The sequence below is a fragment of the Squalius cephalus genome, assembly GCF_949319135.1.
Source record: "Squalius cephalus genome assembly, chromosome: 4".
Classification (NCBI taxonomy): Eukaryota; Metazoa; Chordata; class Actinopteri; order Cypriniformes; family Leuciscidae; genus Squalius; species Squalius cephalus.
In genome coordinates this window covers 24,227,027-24,234,897 of record NC_137125.1, presented here as the reverse complement: position 1 = coordinate 24,234,897, position 7,871 = coordinate 24,227,027, and positions in this window count along the sequence as shown.

Sequence of the window (7,871 nt, the reverse complement as noted above, 5' to 3'; positions counted from 1 at the left end):
ATGTTGTCACTAAACTTCATAAAATTCTATTTAGTTACCAAATGTTTTGACAATCACAATTACACTTATTGTGATGCAATATTTGTTTTTACATACCACCCATCCCCCCCCCCCCAAAAAATCTCACTCCAAGCTAAACTCAAAAGTTGGCAGCCCTGAACTACTACTACTGCACTGTACGCATCACAGCACCCTGTGGGCTGTGCCCACACACACACACACCTAACTATATACATAATAACTAACATAACTAACAGACAACCTGGAACACTGTCAATCTAAGAACAAGAACTGATTTTAACCTGTGTTAATTGTCCTACAGGTAATCGTGCTCATGAAGAGCAGGCACACAGTTGCCTGGTGCAGACACCGCTGCAGCTAGATTGTCCCGCACGTGCTCTCCTGCGCTGGCTTCTGTGTTGCGGGGTTCAGATGGGCCATCGTCATCCTCCGCAACTTCTGGATCAACTATGTCCCCATTGATAAGACAGAGGTTGTGGAGCACCGTGCAGCATGCAACGACATCTGGCACAAAAGCAGGGCTGACTTCCAGTGCCTTGAAAAAAATGGAACGCCAGCGCGTTTTCAGCATCCCGAAGGCCCTCTCGACGATGTTCCGTGCACGAGAATGCTTCCTGTTGTAGCAAGCCTGTACAGCATTCTGTACAGGCTCTCTGTATGGCGTCATGAGGCAGATGGGCGCACTCAGGAAAGGATACCCACCATCTCCAAGGATGCATTTTCCTGCAGGTGGAAACAGGTGGCCAGTGTACACAGGGCTGTTATTCAGCACCCTGGCATCGTGCACAGACCCAGGATACCCCACAAAAATGTCGAGGAACTTCCCCTGGTGGTCAGTGATGGCCTGCAGCTGTACAGAATTAAACAGCTTCCGGTTGAAGTAGCACTGCACGTCACTTGCTGGTGGTTTGATGCGGATGTGACAGCCATCTACTGCCCCAGCTACTACACTGAAAGCGGGAGACCCTGCCAGCTGAGCAAAACCTGCTCCCACCGCCTCCAGGTCATCTGCACTGGGGAAAGCGATGAGCTGCCTCAAAATCCCGATGACTGCCTTGCTCATTCTGTGCACAATGTCGTGCACAGTAGACTTTGGGATGTCAAAGGCGAGTGACACTACCCGGTATGATGCTGCATGGGCCAGCCAGTAAAGGAACACAAGCACCTCAACGTCCTTTTCCCACCCATGGTCGCAATCAGGTTTCACTGCAGCAATCAAGGACTGGATGGACTGCCGTGAAAGTCTGAGGTTGGGGAGGAGGTCAGCTCCATCTTCAAAATACAGCCGAAGAATTGGCACAGCAGCATTCAGGTGGCAGTAGGTTGTAGGGCTCACAATCTGTAAACATGTATATAGTTTTATTTTAGAATACAACTTTAATTAACAAGATACTTGTTTCTTGTGTTGGCTTATTTATAAATATAGTATGTCTGTATTTATATGTATACGATCCATTTCTTATGCATGATGTATTTGAATATATGTATGTGTGTATATATTATATAAATTATAAATATAATGAAGACATCAGATGTAAAAGCCTCTAAGTGTCAATTGAAATTTTCTCCTAGAATTATAGGAGAAATTATTAAAATATTAAAAATTAAAATCAAGTTCAACAAATTGTTTTGACAATTTATAATTAAAATGATCAAGCTTGTATATTTATGTTCAGTTATTTCACTAATGGTAATGAAAAAGAGCTATTGCCATTAAATCAAATTTAAAATTGCCATTAAAATTAAATAAAAATGTATCTTTATTGATTCATTCATTGATGGTAATTTCACAAGCTGTAAGTTATATATATATATACACACGCATACAAGCACACTGCGTGTGCTATTACCATCAATGAATGAATCAATAGAGATACACACACACATAAGTTACATATGTAACGTTATCTCTATTGATTCATTCATGTTTATTCATTGATAGTAATAGCACAAGCAAATAAATTACTTTTTCCTTGCCAAAAATCAACATCTGTCATTGTTCACAGGTTTGTGTGTTTTTCTGAGGTAAAATTTATTAGCTAAATAAATGATGATACTTACGTTATTTGAGAAATTCCGTAAAAGCTCTCAACGAAGGCGTGATCTGCGAGTAGCTGACCGACGCCTCCTCAGAATTGTGAGCTCGAACGATGTAAAAACGCAGATGAAGGCAGAAAGCAGAACTAAAAACATCACTCGCAGTTGGTGCAGTCAGTGGAATGGGCTCTTTAAATTTTCGCGCTGTTATGATAGCTTATGTCACGTGACATGCTCTGTTGACAGCGTATGTCATGTGACATTTCCAACATGGCGCATGTAGTACGTCCGGACTCCATTCATACTACCCGTATTCATACTATATAGAACGTACTTTTTTTAACGGTCGTGAAGTACGTTCTAATTTAAATGTAGTACCTACTCACATAGTACGCGATTTCGGACGCAGCCTTACACTTGAAACAAAATTGGGAAACATTTGGAAAAATCTTATGGAGACGACCGGTGTTAAATAAGTCCTGTACATGAACTTTTTCATGAACTTCACATGAAGTTGTACATGTACATGAAGTTTTGCTCGTGATTCAATATTGAAGCCCCTCTAAAAAAGACACCAGAGCAGATCGATTGCCACGCCTCATCACTGAAATTTGTCTCAAAGTCTTTTTCCCATATCGGTTTCAGAGGGTGAAAGGAGGAAGGCCCGACATTATATAACATATTATAAAAAACAGAAATCTTCCTTTTGAGGGAAATTGAAGAATGTAATTGTTTTCCTACAGTATATCAGAAAGATCAAAACGTATTCTATCATCCTTTAAAAGTGATTCCAGAAAATGTCTTAGTTGCAAGAATTTGTAGAAATCATTATTGTGTAAAGTAAATTGCTGTTTTAATAACTGAAATGATTTCAGATTGCCCATGTCAAATAACTGGTCAAGCTCCAAAATTCCCCTCAGTCTCCATGATTGAAGACCAATGTTCTGAATAGCAGGGGGTAGATCAGGATTGGATGAAATAGGAGATTTTAAAGATAAAATATATGGAATATTCAGATACTTCAAAACATCTTTCCAAGCCAGGAGAGTGTTTGAGACCGTATAAATATTGGACACTGATTCAATTTTATGTACACTGTATATAAATGGTAAAGTACATAACAAGTTTGGGAAACATCTCGAAGACTCAATTCCTACCCACCGTGAATCCATTCTATTAAGAAACCAATTTATCATATTTTTGATCTGGGCAGACCAAAAATATAACTGGAAGTTAGGGAGTGAGATCCCTCCTAGTTCTCTGGGTTTCAGTAAAGTAGAAAATTTGAGTCTAGGCTTTTTTTATTCCAAATAAATTTTGATATGATAGAATTTTTTTTTTTTAAAGAAAGCAACAGTCAAATAGCAGGGCAAACTTTGAAATAGAAAATTCAACCTGGGAAGAATGTTCATCCTTATTACATTAACCTTGCCCAGAAATGAAATGGGGAGATTTGACCAATCAGACAAGTCCTGACTAATTTTGGTAATTAATGGGGTGTAATTAGCTTTGAATAAATCACACAAATCGGGTGTAATATTTATTCCCAAATATTGAAAACTAGAGGGAGCTAGGCGAAACGGGGAACCCAAACCAGCTTCAGGGGGAGCACACAAGTACAAGGCCTGAGATTTATTTAGGTTAATTTTATATCCTGAAAATGTGCTATATTCTCCGATAATGGAAAGAATTGCATCAACCGAAGTCTCATGGTATTTAAAATATAATAACACATCATCGGCATAAAGTGAAATACGATGCTCATCTGAGCCAACTCTAATAACCAGTATGCTTGTATTTGCCCTCATTACTGCAGCCAGGGGTTCGATGACCAAAGAAAATAAGAGAGGTGAGAGAGGACAGCCTTGACGGCAGCCTCTGCCAACAGGAAATCTACTAGATATTAGCCGGGAAAGTGACCTCATGCTATCTTCCGACCCGGATTTCTGGACACAGATCTGCAGGAACACTTTTATTATGACCACCAATACCAATTTACAACTCATACAATATAAAACCATCCACAGAATCTACATCACTCAGAGTAAACTATTTAAAATGAAATAATCTGACACAGACACCTGCTCACAGTGCACCTATGGGAGCACAGATACCTATCTCCACGCAACCTGGCTCTGCCAGCCTGTTCACTCTCTCTGGACCACATTAACCAACACACTATCTTCGATCCTGGACTGCAGAGTTCCAATGTCTCCTGCACTCTGTCTCCTAGGAGATACTTCAGAAACCTCCATCCCCTCCAAATACAAAACCCCAGTTCTTGTCTCTCTAGCAATCGCTAAAAAAATAATCTTTCAAAACTGGAAATCAAAATCATCTTGCAATTTCACCCATTGGACTAACCTAATTACAGAATTCATTTTGACAGAAGAAACCATAGCTCATAAAAGGAACAATATATCTGCCTTTAAAGAAACCTGGAATCCTCTCATAACCTTTCTACAAATTCAACAGCTAATGTAGACCACGTGCTTTCCCACTCACCCCTTCTCCACCCCTCCCCTCCCCTCCAACCATCCCCCCCCCCTCGAATATATCTGCCTTAACAACACCTAACAGTCACACTTACAGACATACCAATCCCACACTTATAACTCCTCTCTGTCTGTCTATCTGTCTGTCTGTCTGTCTGTCTGTCTGTTTGACCGTGTGTCTGTCTGACTGTTTGTCTGTGTACCTCCCTGTCTCCCTGTTACGGCTTGTCATTCTTTATTATTTACAAACATATGATCTGTCTTATTTTGTTATATGAATAAAAATAAAGTTGACCTCCGAAGATGGGGGGGTGGTGGCTGGGCAAAAAAAAAAAAAAAAAAAAGATATTAGCCGGTTTGTATTAACCGCCGCCATAGGACGCCGCCATCATGAATTGTGCACTGGGGCCAGTGTAGAATAATTTACTTTCTGTGATAGACAAACAATGTTTGTTACGTAATGATTTTGCTGCTTTGTTTGGTATTACAATACAGCACTTATGTGCACATGTGTCTTTGTTCAGGGATGCAAACACCTGTGGTGAAAAATGTTGGCGGTTACTATGTCTGACTAGATGGAACATTACTGACATGCTCACACGTGTTAACTAAAACAATGCTAATATTATTTCAAATACCCACACTCACTTACCTCTTATAACGAAATTTGCAGCCATTCGTGAGACCTTCTTCTTCAACGCCGCATCCACCAACCCGTCAACCAAATATTGCCTAACGGCAGCGTAAAGGGCAAACTTCTCATTTCTTCCGCTGAACTCCATTTTCTTTCGCTGTGAGTGAATGAAAGTCTCGCGGTACAAATATGCGCATGCGTGTAACAGATCGTGCAGTGTCGTAAATCGTCGCAAAACAGAATTATCATTTGCGCATGTGCGTTTTCTACTGCATCTAGTAGGCATGCGTAGAACAGATCGTGCAGGTGGAACGGATTGTGTACCGACAGTGTCCCATGTAAATTGCCAGGGAGGCTCACGGTCGCACACCCTTGACAGGCATGTGCGCTACCTCCTCCTTTGGGCTCAAGACAGGTTTCTTTCGCTGAGAGCAGTTCACGTTCCAGGGGACGTGAATGTCGCAGCAGACTTTCTGTCGAGTGGATGTTGCACCGCCAAACAGTGGCTCAAATTTGGAGCATTTGGAGGCGGAGGTGGACCTCTTTGCGTCACAGAGCTCGACACAGTGCCCCCTGTGGTTTTCCCTGTCTCATCCGATGCCTCTGGGGATAGATGTCCTTGCTCATCCGTGGCCGAAGTTAAGACTGTATGCATTCCCTCCGGTCAAACTAATCCCTGCAGTCCTTTGCAGAGTGAGGGAGTGTGGAATCCATTTTACAGTACCACACAGTTCTAATAAATGTATTCTTTATTGGAATTAAAACAATGGTTATGAACCACAGAAACCACCAACACTAGGCAAAACGATATGAAAAAGGAGAAATATGCAAATACTTAAGGGAAATTGTACTTATTTTTCGCATAAATATGCTTGTAACCAATTGCTTTAATATATAATTGTACTTGTAATCACTTATCCATCATGCAAATATGCTAATTAGAATATTACATGGCCAAAACATGTATCAGGCACCAGTATTCCTGGTCTAGGAGGAATACAAAGTAGTAATGGTCATTTTAAGGACCTGATGGCCGACATTTTGAAAATGGGGCCTTTCTTGGAGTCAAACTTTGGTAAACTTTTAGTATATTTTTAAGTACATCTGATACTACTGTAAACCACTGACAAACCTTTTGTTAGAATTTGGGGTCAAGCCATATTTGCAGCTGACTACTACAGGTTGGAAGCTCGCTGTTTATATAGCACCGGCTTTGGAATGAACAATGTCCACAGACAAGGTAGAGTATGTTGCATGATTTCATGAAAGTATGATGTATTGCGACATCAGAAACGAAGAAAAACTAAATAATGACTATTGTAACGCTTGACGTAAAGCAAGTCAAATTTGTAGTTTTCTTATGTCTCATTCGAACTCATACAGAAACGCAACCCGGTTTGGCAAACTTGCATAGTGTGGTTATAGCAGATATAGGGCTGCAAAGCCCTGATCCGGCTTGTGTTTCCACAGCCAACAGTACCCTTACTTGATAGGCGTGGTTTAGCCTATGCCAGAAAGAAGCGATGGACGTAATTTTTTGCCCGAAGAAGAAAGCGACATAGTAAACAACAATGGATGACATACAGCAGATCTTGTTCTTGCTTCTCGGCATGTTTGTCACAAGAAGCCAAGCGCCGACATTAGGCGTTTCTCAATACCAAGACTTGCCAAGTCCAACTCAGGAGAATGACTCCCGAGGACACGAGTCCGGTAATTCTGCAAATGGAACAGCGCGTTCTTGAAAGCGTCACTCAGCTCGCTCTGCTACTCCAGTTATCTCTGTATGTACATTTTAGGCAACAATAAAACGAAATATGTTATAAAACACCACACTGCCTCTTTTCGTTTTCATTTAAAGAAATCTTAAACATTATAGCCACACAAATGTGGTTCAGGCAACGAGTATTGTATTCACTGCATGCATAACGTTAGCCTATTTATAACAAAACGAAATATAAAACACAACCCTGCCTCTTTTCGTTTAAATTAAAGAAAATATTAAACTTATTAAAATGGTTCAGGCAAAATGTGCATTTGTACTCTGATCATCTTCACTGTAATAAAATTAAAAATGACAAAACTTAACCCTGTCTCTTTTTGTTAAATTTCAGTTTTATCAATATTAGCGATTATAAAAGTATAAGTGAAAGGTACAAGAAGCTATACAATAAGAAATAAAGCAAACAATTCAGTCAAACATACAAAGCGCTCTAGTCTAACGTTACAACGGTAAAGTTAAATAGTCTAAATATAAAGTTATGAAATTTCACTTAGCCCTCAGCCAAAACGATTGGCCAGGGAACAAATTATAGCTTCACAAGACCAAAGATCGCCCATTAGATATACACAAGACGAATTATATCTCATGTTTAACCACTACAGAGACGTCAGAGTCGGCGGCAAACATCAGAAGGACTAGCCGAGGAAAGGCTGTTCCAAGCAGGGTACATTTTATTTATTTATTTTTATTTATTTATTTATTTATTCGGGACAGCGCACATTAACGAACAATCTAACATTTCTGTACAGACTGTAAATGAGCCAGCTTATAGTATAAATGCTAATTTTCACCTGTAGTCCCGAGGCAGGAAGACAACAACATAAAAAATAAAAAATAATGCAACACAAAAGAATATGATAATATACAGTTTTGTATATTGAGTGCCCGGTGATCACCTGGAATG